Here is a 12,787-nt window from a genome sequence, read left to right as displayed (position 1 = left end):
GAGGCATCTTAAGGATAAAACTGGCGAGGGCGCCTGGCTGGCTCGGTCGGGGGAGCGTGTGACTCCACCTCGGGGCCGTGAGTTCAAGGTGCATGTTAGAGGCAGAGATTGCTTAAAAAAATAAAATCCTTAAAAAATATGTAAGTAAACAAATAACAAAACTGCTAATTAGTTTCTAAAACAAACACATAGATGGGGGACACAGGCACACCACAGCAGCCATCTATGGTGGGCCAGCTCTAAGACGGCCCCGATGGCCCCACTCCCGGTACCCATGTCCCTGTGGTCCCCTCCCACACCGTACCAGCCGAGGTCTGTGTGACCAATAGAATAGGGCAGAAGCGATGCCATGACACTTCTGAGACCAGGTTACGAGAGATAGGAGGCCCCGAGTGCCTGGCTGGCTCAGCTGGAAGAGCATGTGGCTACTGATCCCAAGGTCATGAGTTCGAGCCCCACATTGGCTGTAGAGATTACTTACATATATAAACTTAGAGAGAGAGAGAGAGAGAGAGATGAGGCCCTCTCTTGGGTCACTCCCTCCACATTGGCGAGGAACGGAGGCCTGCCAACAGCCACACCAGCCAGCTCCGGTCTTCAGAGACCACTGGCCCAGGCCACAGCTTGACCACGGCCTCGTGGGAGACCCTGAAGCAGGATCCCCCAGGGAAGCCATTTCCTGACCCTTGGATACTGTTGCCGCTAAGTTTGGGGGCACTTTGTTGCACTGACAGGCCGGCAAAAGAAAGGGATGTAGCCAGGCATCTACCTTGAGCCCCTCATGAAAATGGGAGACGAGGGACCGGCAGGTCCATGATTTTCCTTTTCCGACAAGGAGCAGCAGGGGGAGTTTGAATTCAGGGTGAGATCCTGGGCCGGAGCCTCATGGCCCCCTCTCCAGACGTGGCCCAGGCCCTGCAGGGTCCCCTCCCCTGGGAGCTGGCCAGCTGTCTGGTCCCGCCAGCATTTTACTCATGCGGTACTCCCTCTGCCCAAGACGTCCTTGGCACTAGAGGGCGCCTGCTCCTGCCCATCCTGTGGGGTGGAGCCGGCCCACGCAGGCACTGCTCCCGACGTGGAGGGGCTGCCCTGCCGCAGGCGTCACCCAGACGCACGGCTGTGCTCACGAACAGACAGACCCTGCACCACAGTAGGCATACAGTGGGTGCTTACTGAATGTTTGCTGTGAGTGGGCATGAAACATCAACGTTCAGTCTGTTCTTTTTTAATTTTTTAAATCAATGTTTATTTTTGAGAGAGAGAGAGAGAGAGAGAGAGGCACAGCATGAGTGGGGGAAGGGCAGCGAGAGGGGGAGACACAGAATCTGAAGCAGACCACACGGGGCTCGAACCCATGACCTGGGCCGAAGTCAGATGCTCAAGGACTGAGCCACCCAGGCTCCCCGAGGTTCAATCTGTTTTTAAGCAGAAAGTGGAGGGGAGAGGAGGGGACAAAGCACTTACTAATGCAGACGGGTGGACCCGCATCCCTGGAGCGGGCACTCCAGCATCAGGAGCGCCCCCCACCCCCACCCCCACCCCCATCCCGGACCCCCGGATGTGCAAACTGAGACCCCAGGAGGCTGAGTAACGGGACCAAGAGGGCACAGCTGCGAAGCGGCAAAGCCCGATTCAGACCCCACCGCCGGCTCTGGAGCTGGCTCTGAACCGCCGGGGGCTTCTCGCCGCCTTCCCCCCTGCCACCCGCACGCCCCCGCGGGGCCTGCCAGCGGCTCCGGGCTGCCTCCCTGCAGGTGATTGGCCAGACCGTGCGGGTCTCCGCCAATCGGAACACAGCTCCCTCTGACTCTGGGTCGGATCCCGCGGGATCCCCGGGAGCAGAGATGTTTATTTCCACGCGCGACAAGCTGGCGTGGACGCGCGGGGCGCGTCTGGGGTGCGCAGAGCTGAGAAACCCCGTGCGGCCCTGTTCACACTGCCTGGAGCCTGTGGTTCCCTGAAGCCTGACGCAAAACCATGGCCGAATAGGACCTTCCACCCCCACCCCTGCAGCTCGGCCTCGGCCAAACACAGGCGACTTTGTATCTGGATGTAGTGATAGAAAAGAGTCCAATTTGGGGGGATCACTAGCAGCTGCACCGAGAGTTTGGGGCCCACAGCAGAGGGTTCAAGGGCAGGAGACCCCACAACCGGAGCACCCTGGGTATACCTAGGCTGGGAGCCTGCTTCCTTGGGTTGCTGCCCACCTACCAGGAAAGGCGCTCAGGCTTCCTGCGGCTTCGGTGGGCTGCCCGATCTCATCTGCCAAACTGTCTTTTCTCATTTTGTTTCCCAGTGCGGGGTATCACCACCAAGAATCCGGACCGAGGACATAGCCTGAAATGGCTGCATAAGGGTTTCCCTAAGCCACCACGCATCGTGTGTATGCATGCATTTCTCTGCAGAGGCAAGTCCGGGGGGGGGTGGGCGGGGGGGGGATGGCATGGCAATTAGGAACAAATTCAGCTGCAGGTAACAGAAAACCCAATTCACAGGAGATCCGACGCATAGCGGTTTATTGTCCTGGTATAGCCAGAAATGTAGAAGTGGGGGCTGTCCTCGGCCAGGACCAGACTCTTTTAGTCTTTCTACTCCCACTCCTGTAGCAGGTGGGTCTGAGCTTTGGTCTTCATGGGTTGTAAAGTATTCGCCGGAGCCTCAGACATTGTTCACAGCCCTCACCACAGTGAAAGAGAGAGAAAGAATGGAAAGAAAGGAGGAAGAGGCTGGGCGGGTCACATCTGTCCCCTTTTATGGCAAGAGAAACCTGTCCCAGAAGCCTCTGCAGCAAATTCTCCCCGAGGCCTTTTGGCCAGAACAGGCCACTGGACCTCCCACCACGTGAGGGACTCGAGACAGCCAGGAGCCAGCTGGCCATGGTCGGCATCAGCCAAGCATCCCACAACCCTGGGGCTCAGCAGTCCCAACAGAAGAATGGTTCCGTGGGCAAGAAAACAGTGGGAGTCCAGATCGGGCAGGCAGCAGGCCGTCACCGGTGGGAAGGCCCTGGCATGTTCAAGCAGAAGAGGAATCTTTTTTTTTTTTTTTTTTTAATTAAGATTTTATGTTTAAATAACCTCGACACCTAACTTGAACTTGGAGCTTGAACTTCCAAACCTGAGGCCAAGAGTTTTCATACTCTACCCAAGGAGCCAGCAGGGTGCCCCAGAAGGGGAATTTTTTAACAAGATATTGGGAGGCTCACAGGTTACCCAGGGGATCAGGATCAAGGACAGTGTAGCCAGCCAGAAAGCCCAACACCCTGCCGCAGGGCCGGACAGGTGAGCACAGCCCTGCTGCTGCCTCCGGGCACCTCGGCACAGAAGGCTACAACCAAGGCCACGCGCCGGACATCCACCGGGCCCACTGGCGGCCCTGCTGTCACCCCCGCCACCGCCCACGGCCAGCGCGGGTCCTATGCCGCCTCTATTCACCTCGAGGCCGGAGGTGGACGCACCAGGTTGGTGGAGCCCGGGCCACTGACCTCACGTGAGAAGGAGGTTCTTAACCTATTGGACATAAGTCGGCACAAGATTTTGGAAAGCAATTCGGCAATACATAGGGATAGCCTCCAAATGGCCACCCCCTGTGGCCCAGCAACATCACGCTAGGTAATCTCTCTTAAGGATGGGGTGGCAGTGGGGAGCCTTGACCACTCACGCCATCACAGAAGGGTTGATTTTAACCATAGCACGTGGCAGCAGCCGACGTGTGCAGCGAGGCAAGGGCGTGAAGCTCGGCCCAGCCATCTTACAGAGAATAATACGCTGGGGAAATGCTTGCATCGTGACGGCAAGTGAAAAGAACGGAATGTACCTGTGGTTGTCTTGGCAAAGTCTGATGAAGTGTTATTTCCTGAGAGCAAGAAACCAATTACCCAGGCTTTTAGCTTAGCTGGCAGGAAGTCTTGTTTCAATAGAAATTCCCCCCATGGAAATTAGGAAAAGGCTTAACATGCAAGCACCCTCGGAGAAATCTCAAGGTTGGTTGGCTGAGAGGTCGGAAGAAGCGGACGCTCCCAGACAAGGTCACAAAGGTGCGTAAGTGAGAATTCCCATCCTTATGTTGGGGGCAACAGTCAGAAACGTGAAGCCATCTCAGCAGCCATCAGGGAGAAGCAGTTACCTGGCAGTAAATTTCCATAGCAAAATACTACACAGCCATGACGAAGGTATGTCTGAACCTATGGATGCGGAAAGTTGTCACTAGCATGTTGATAAAAGAAGAATCAGGGGCGCCTGGGTGGCTCAGTCGGTTGAGCGTCCGACTTCGGCTCAGGTCACGATTTCGCAGTCCGTGAGTTCGAGCCCCGCGTCGGGGCTCTGTGCCGACAGCTCAGAGCCTGGAGCCTGCTTCGGATTCTGTGTCTCCCTCTCTCTCTGCCCCTCCCCTATTCACGCTCTGTCTCTCTCTGTCTCAGAAATTAAAAAAAAAAAAAAAAATTGGGGGGCGCCTGGGTGGCGCAGTCGGTTAAGCGTCCGAGCTCCAGAAATCTGTGTAGAGGTTCCCTTACGGTTTTGGTGAATTTTAAAATGTGCTTGTGTACGAGGAAATCCCATGAGACTCACCAAAGAGCGGCTCCTGGAGAACTGTAGCGCTGAACAAGTCCCAGAGCTCACAGGGGACAGAGAGACGTCTGGGCTCCCGACAGACCTCATTAAGCATCCAGGGCATTTCACAGAGGTTTCATAATAGCCACGTTAGTAGCAGGGCTAAACTGTCCCCGAATAAAAGGCTAATCCAGACTCACTCTAACAAAGTTTTAAAAACCTCAAAAAGGGGCTCCTGGCGGGCTCAGTCAGTAGAGCACGCGACTCTTGATGTCAGGGTCGTGAGTTCGACCCCCACATTGGGTATAGAGATTACTTACAAATAAAACCTTTAAAAATAAATGAATAGGGGCGCCTGGGTGCCTTAGTTGGTTAGGCGTTCAACTTTGGCTCAGGTCATGATCTCACAGATCATGAATTTGAGTCCCACATCAAGCTCTGTGCTGACAGCTCGGAGCCCACAGCCTGCTTCGGATTCTGTGTCTCCCTCTCGCTCTGCCCCTCCCCTGCTCACACTCTGTCTCTCAAAAATGAATAAATGTTTTTAAAAATTTAATAAATGAATAAATAAGCTTCAAAAAAGATCAAACTGCCTTGCAAGTAAGTTGATATCCTGTCAAAACAAACTTCAACATTCTTTTTTTCCCCAAACTTCAACATTCTTACCAAAAAAAAAAAAAAAAAAAAACGAAATTCAGAGATTCAACAATTTAACTTTACAATGTCCAGCATTTGATGAAAAATTACCAGACATGTGTAAGCAGAAAATGTGATCCGTAATTAGAAGAAAAATCAGTCAATACAAAGAGACCAACACAGGTGAGAGCAGAATTAGTGGATATTTAAAAATAGATGTTATGTATATATGTTCATGAATTTGAAACAAAACATGAACATAAGGAGGAGAAAAAGAGATGATATAAAAGAAGCCAAATGAGGGGCGCCTGGGTGGCTCAGTCGGTTAAGCGTCCGGCTTCAGCTCAGGTCACGATCTCGCGGTCCGTGAGTTCGAGCCCAGCGTCGGGGTCTGTGCTGACGGCTCAGAGCCCGGAGCCTGTTTCCGATTCTGTGTCTCCCTCTCTCTGACCCTCCCCCGTTCATGCTCTGTGTCTCTCTGTCCCAAAAATAAATAAACGTTAAAAAAAAATTAAAAAAAAAAAAAAAAGAAGAAGCCAAATGAAACGTCTAATGCTGAAAAATACAATACCTCAAAATAAAAATGAACTATAGGGACCTAAAAGCAGAGAGACAACCAAAACAAAAGATTGGTGAGCCTGAGATCACAACAATAGAAAATATTCAAACTAAATCACAAAGAGAAAAAATGTGAAAAATGAACAGAAACTTAGTGACCCGTGGAACTATAGCAATCAGCCTAAAGTATATGTAATGGGAAGGTTTTTTTTTTAATATTGATTTATTTTTGAGAGAGAGAGAGAGAGAAAGCATGAGCGGGAGAGGGGCAGAGAGACAGGGAGACACAGAATCTGAATCAGGCTCCAGGCTCCGAGCCGTCGGCACAGAGCCCGACGCGGGGCTCGAACCCACGGACCGCGAGATCGTGACTCGAGCCGAAGTCGGGACGCTCAACCGACTGAGCCACCCAGGCGCCCCAGTGGGAAGCCTTTTTAATGTTTTATTTTTATTTTTAAGAGAGAAACAGCACCAGTGGGGGAGGGGGAGAGAGAGGGAGACCGAGGATCTGAAGTGGGCTCTGTGCTGACAGCAGCAAACTGTGTGAGATCATGACCTGAGCTGACGTCGGATGCTCCACCGATCGAGCCACCCAGGCGATCCCGCAATTGGAGTTTGAAGAAATAGTGGCTAAAATTTTTCTACATTTGTCGAAAACTGTCAAGGCACAGATCCAAAAATTTGACCAATCCCGGCAAAGCAAAGATAAATGAAACCACGCCAGGATACATCTGACTCAACATTTTGAAAACCAGTAATAAAAAGCGAAAATGCTTAAAAGCATCCAAAGGTGTGTAGGGAGTGGGGGAGGGGCATGTTTTATTTAGGGAAACAAAGATAAGAATGACTACTGACTCACTGTCAGAAACAATGAAAACCAGAAGACAATGTAACGGCGTGTTTAACTTGCTAAAAGGAAACAAACCGTATCAACTTAGAATTCTGTATCCAGAGAAGCTGCTCCTCCAAAAGGAAGGCAAACAAAACTTTTTCAGAAAGACAAAATGGAGATCATTTTTGCCAGCAGACTTGCACTACAAGAAATATCAAAGGAAAAAGCTATATGGGGTGCCTAGCTGGCTCAGTTGGTGGCACATGCAACTTTCATCTCCGGGTTGTAAGTTCAAGCCCCACGTTGGGTGTAGAGATTAGTTAAAAAAGTAAAATATTAAGGGGCGCCTGGGTGGCTCCGTCGGTTGCGTGCCCGGCTTCGGCTCAGGACGTGATCTCACGGTTCGTGGGTTCGAGCCCCGCGTCGGGCTCTGGGCTGACGGCTCGGAGCCTGGAGCCCGCTTCGGATTCTGTGTCTCCCTCTCTCTCTGCCCCTCCCCCGCTCATGCTCTGTCTCTCTCTGCCTCTCAAAAATAAAGAAAAGTAATAAAAAAAATTTAAGTGAAATATTAAAAGACAAATAATGAAGGAAAAGCTACAAGCTGAAAGAAAGTCGTACCAAATGGAAATAAAGAATGCCCTAAATGGGAAATGTAAGATTTTTTTTACTGTTTTTAATTCTTTTAAAGTTGACTTTAGGGGCGCCTGGGTGGCGCAGTCGGTTAAGCGTCCGACTTCAGCCAGGTCACGATCTCGCGGTCCGTGAGTTCGAGCCCCGCGTCAGGCTCTGGGCTGATGGCTCGGAGCCTGGAGCCTGTTTCCGATTCTGTATCTCCCTCTCTCTCTGCCCCTCCCCCGTTCATGCTCTGTCTCTCTCTGTCCCAAAAATAAATAAAAAACGTTGAAAAAAAAAATTTAAAGTTGACTTTAAAGCAAAAACGAATAGCAGTGCGTTGTCAGGTTTTAACACATGTAGAAGTCCTATATGGCAAAGCCAGCACAAAGACGAGAGAAAGGAGATGGGAGTGTATTATTGTAAGGTTCTTACATAATATGTGTACCAGTAAAATCATATTTGAAGGTAGACCGTAGTACGTCTGGAGGGGGTGTGGGGACGGGGAGAGAGTGAATAAAAGCCAATAAAAGAAATAAAACGAAGTACTGAAGAAAATATTCAGTCACAAAATGGTAGAACTTATCAATAGTTGCATTAAATGAAAATGGTCTAAATACTCCAATCAGAAGTCAGGGGTAGACATACTGGATGGAAAAACAAGACCAAAATAACTGATGTCTGCAAGAAACACATTTTAAATATAAATCGGCCAAAAGTTTCAAATGGAATATATTGGGCCATGCAAACAGTAATCATAAGAAAGGGGAGTTGCCATATTAGTATCAGACAAAGTAGATTTAAGGACGAGAAATATCACCAGAGGTAAAGGCATATCAACTCTAAAGGTGTATACACCTAATAACAAACCTCCAAAATACATGAGACAAAGTCTCACTGAATATTCGCAAGTAGAGTTGGATATTTCAACAATCTTTTCTTAGAAGTTGAGAGGACAAGGGTGCCTGGCTGGCTCAGTCAGTAGAGCACGTGACCCTTGATCTCTGGGTCATGAGTTCAGGCCCCATGTTGGGCGTAGAGCTTACTGAGTAAAAAAAAAATCACAGGGGCGCCTGGGTGGCTCAGTCGGTTAAGCGTCCGACTCTTGATTTCGGCTCAGGTCATGATCTCACGGTTTGTGGGTTTGAGCCCTGCATCGGCCTCTGTGCTGACAGCGTGGAGGCTGCTTGGGATTCTCTCTCTCCCTTTCTCTCTACCTCTCCTTCTCTCTCTCTCAATAAATAAAAAAAAATTAAAAATCACAAACAAGGAATTGAGAGGACAAGAAAACAATTAGTAAGGAACAGACTACCTGAACACACTATCAATACTCAAAACCTGATAAATCACAAGGGAAATTAGGACATATTTTTAGCCAAATTATGTGGAAAACACATCAAAAACCTGGAGATGCAGCCAGGACAGTGCTTAGAGGGTATATATAGTTTTCAATGTTTGTATTGAGAGATGATAAACGTCCAAAATCAGGTATATAGGTTTTTATGTTAAGGCCTAGAGAAAAGAACAGCAGATGAAACCCAAAATGGAAGGAAAAAGAGCAAAACTCAATGAGATAGAAAATGAATAAGTAACAGAGAAAAATCAATGAAAGCAAAAGATAGCTCTTTGAAAGCCTCAGTAACTTTGATAAAGCTCTAGCCGCACTGTTTTTATGGGCTGAATTGTGTCCCCGCAAAATTCATGTGTTGAAGTCTGAACCCCCAGGCTTGAATGGAAAATGTCAAAGTGTCGGATTTCCAGAGGAGACGTTGAAGAAACACAACCTCGGATTTCCACTTTAGCTCTGACACCAAAATCATGGTCCACAGAAGGAAACATCGAGCTGGACTTTATTAAAATGTAAAGCTTTTGCTTTGTGAAGGACACTGTTACTGAAATGAAAAGATAAGTCACAGACTTGGAGAAAATATTTGCAAATCACACATCTGATAAAGGTCTCGCATCCAATATGAACTCTTAAAACTAATAATAAGAATTTAACAACACCGGGGGCGCCTGGGTGGCTCAGTCGGTTAAGCGTCCGACTTCAGCTCAGGTCATGGTCTCGCGGTCCGTGAGTTCGAGCCCCGCGTCGGGCTCTGTGCTGACAGCTCAGAGCCTGGAGCCTGCTTCAGATTCTATGTCTCCCCTCTCTCTCTGCCCTTCCTCTGCCTGTGCATGCTCTCTCTCTCTTAAAAAAAAGTAAATAGAAGAATTTAACAACCCTGGTACAAAATGGGCAAAAGATCTGAACAGACTTTGCCACCAAAGACACACAGATGACAAAGATATGAAATCATGCTTAGCACCATTTGTCATTAGCGAAATGCAAAATTAAAGCAAGATACAGCTACACTGTTTGGCTAAAATAAAAACCAACCCTGACACGTCAGTTTCTCAAAAAATTAAAAATAGGATTATCATAAATATGATTCTGAAATTCCAATTCTGGGCATATACCCAAAACACCTAAAGGCAGGGTCTCAGAGATATTTGCGTACCTAGATTCACAGCATCATTATTCATAATAGGCAGCAGTGAAGGAACCTGAATGTCCACTGACGAATGAATGGGTAAACAAAATGGGGTCCATCCATACAATGGAATATTGTTTATTGTTTATCCTTAAAAAGGAAGGAAATACTTTAAAAAAATTTTTTTAAGTATTTATTTATCTTAGGGAGAGACAGAGCATGAGCAGGGGAGGGGCAGAGAAAGAGGGAGACATAGAATCCGAAGCAGGTTCCAGGCTGCGAGCTGTCAGCACAGAGCCGGACACGGGTGGGGTTCAAACCCACAAACCGTGAGATCGTGACCTGAGCCGAAGTCGGACACTTAACCGACTGAGCCACCCAGGCGCCCCGAAAGGAAGGAAATTCTAACACATGCTATAATATCGATGAAACTTGAAGACATTATACTAAGGGAAATAAGCCGTCACAAAAGGATACGATATGAGGAGCCCTCTTATATGAGGTCCCTAGAGTAGTCACTCATAGAAACGGAAAGTAGGGTGGTGGGTACCAGGGGCTGGGGAGGGAAATGGGGAGTTCTTGTTTAATGGAGACAGAGTTTTGGCTTTGCAAAACGAAAAGGATTATTCGGGGCGCCTGGGTGGCTCGGTCGGTTAAGCGTCAGACTTCAGCACAGGTCGTGATCTCGCGGTCTGTGCATTTGAGGCCCGCGTCAGGCTCCGTGCTGACCGTGGAGCCTGGAGCCTGCTTTGGATTCCGTTTTCTTCTCTCTCTGCCCCTCCCTACTCACGCTCTGTCTCTTTCTCTCTCGAAAATAAAAATAAAGACATTGACCAAAAAAACAAATGAAAAGAATTCTAGACGTTAGTTGCACAACAATGTACTTAACACCACTGAATGCTTAAAAGTGGTTTTGACGGTAAATTCTCTGTTATGTGTATTTCACTGCAATTTTTTCTAAAAAAAAAAAAAAATGAGAATACCAAATTGCTGGCAAGGGTGGAGAGCAGCGGAACCTCTCATCCACTGCTAGTAGGAATGCGAAATGGTACAGCCACTTTGGAAGATCATTTGGCACATTCCTACAAAGATGAACATAATTTTACCATTCAGCCCGGTGATTACGCCCCAGATATTTTACCCACCTGATTTGAAAGCGTATGTCCACATAAAAACGTCCATAGAAATGTTTGCGTTCGCTCTGTTAGTAGCTGCCAAAACCTGGAAGCGGACAAAATGTCTCCAGGAGGCAAGCGGATAGATAAACTGTGGGAATATCCATACACTGGACACTAGCAGGTGATGCGAAAGGGGCTGCTGAGCCAATGCTGACACGTGGGAGAACCGGAAGTGCATGTTGCGAAAGCAAGAGAGGCCAGTCTGAAAAGGCTGCATACTGCTGCCTCCGTGAATGCGATCTTCTAGAAAAAGGCCAACAATGGAGACAGTAAATAGATTGTTGCCAGGGTTAATGGGAGCGGGGGTTGGGAAGACGGAGCACAGGGCATTTTTTAGGGTGAGGCAGCTGTCTTCACGGTCCTGGGACGGTGGGTACCTGAGACCACGCATTTGGCCGAGCCCATAGAATTTTACAGCAGAAAAAGTGAGCCGTAACGTATGCAAATTTTAAAAAATGACCTCGTAGGTCAGGGTGCCCCAGGAAGGAATGCAGACTGTCACAGAGAATCTCACTCTATTACCAAAGCCTGAAGCCGTCTGCCTGAGGGGGTGGGGAAACGATGCTGACCCAGGCCACTTGGGAAATGAGCGGGGTCTGTAAGGGCAGAAGGACTGTCACAAGACCTGCACTGTGGTCGGTAAAGCTGTTTCGGCTGGGTGCCCGTCAGCAGTTCTGAAACCATGGCGTGTGCGCTGGGACTGAGTGATTGAGTGGAGGGGCGGTGGGGCTGGGAGCCAGGTCTCCCACCATTGGGGTGGGAGTTGGCAGATAAGCAAGGGGCTTATCTGACCCACGTGGTGTGGGTTAGTGGTGGAAATATCAGTAAGAACTCATGTTTAGTTTAAAATAAACACAGGTGGTGGCATATAGAAATGTGTGTGTGTGTGTGTGTGTGTGTGTGTGTGCAGATTAATACACACACAATATATCTCCTTGCTCTGTCACCAGGGAGGGCCTACAAGCAAGGACATCCCGGTAGCAGTGAGCACACCCAGCACCCAAATTTTGGTCTCTAATACCATTCTCCAAGCAAAGGAACCAGGCTCCTCGGAGAAACGGTCGACTCTAAGACTCAAGCAGGAAACGGACAAGACCAGCCTGGAGCATCCGGTGGTGCTGGGAAAGGAGGTGCCCCAAAATAAGCCACAGTGATGGGCCTAGTCCCAAAAGACACAGGAGCACTCCCACCGAAAGAGCTCCCAGTGGCCAAAGACGGGGCGGTTTAAACAACAAAATAAATAAGGTGCTGGATTAGAATCCACAGGACCCACGGATACTGAGCTATCGATTGCTATAAACGTACGCCTGAATAAATGAAGGGAGGGGAATGCACAAATCTGGCGTGCAGAATTCTGAATAATGTATGTGGAGGCTTCCCCCTCGAGGAGGTGAAGCCTAAGTGGAGCACGACCCCCCAGCCCCGAAGTGTGGGCCGCACGTAGTGACGGCCTCCCAAAGAGAACAGTACCGGGAGGGGGAATGAACACACCTCAGCCAGGCGGTCAAGGTCCCGCCCACGGTGATGGCGTCACCTTGACAGCACGGACCCCTGACATGAAGAGAAGGGCACTCTGCCTCTGCGGTCTTCCCCCCCAAGCCCATCACGCAACATCAGACACATCCCAACAGAGGGGCGGCCCCAGCACCCCCAGAACTGCCGGGCCACCGGAAACCAGGGACGACGTGAGAGACGGCTCAGCCCAGAGATGCCTGGGGAGACGTGAGGAAGGGGCAGACAGAGGATGACAGGAAAACCGAGGGCACCTGAACGGTGTGGACTTTGGTTGACAGCAGCGAGCCCATAGTAGTTCGTGATTTGTGACACATGCAGCACGCTGACGGGAGGCGCTGACGGCGGGAAACGGGGTGGGGTGGATGAGAACTCTGTACTCTCTTTGCAACCTTTCTGTAAATCTGTAACTGTTCTAAGATTACAAGTCGATGA

Source organism: Neofelis nebulosa, chromosome 16 (genome assembly GCF_028018385.1).
Source record: "Neofelis nebulosa isolate mNeoNeb1 chromosome 16, mNeoNeb1.pri, whole genome shotgun sequence".
NCBI lineage: Eukaryota > Metazoa > Chordata > Mammalia > Carnivora > Felidae > Neofelis > Neofelis nebulosa.
This window is presented reverse-complemented; position numbering follows the sequence as displayed.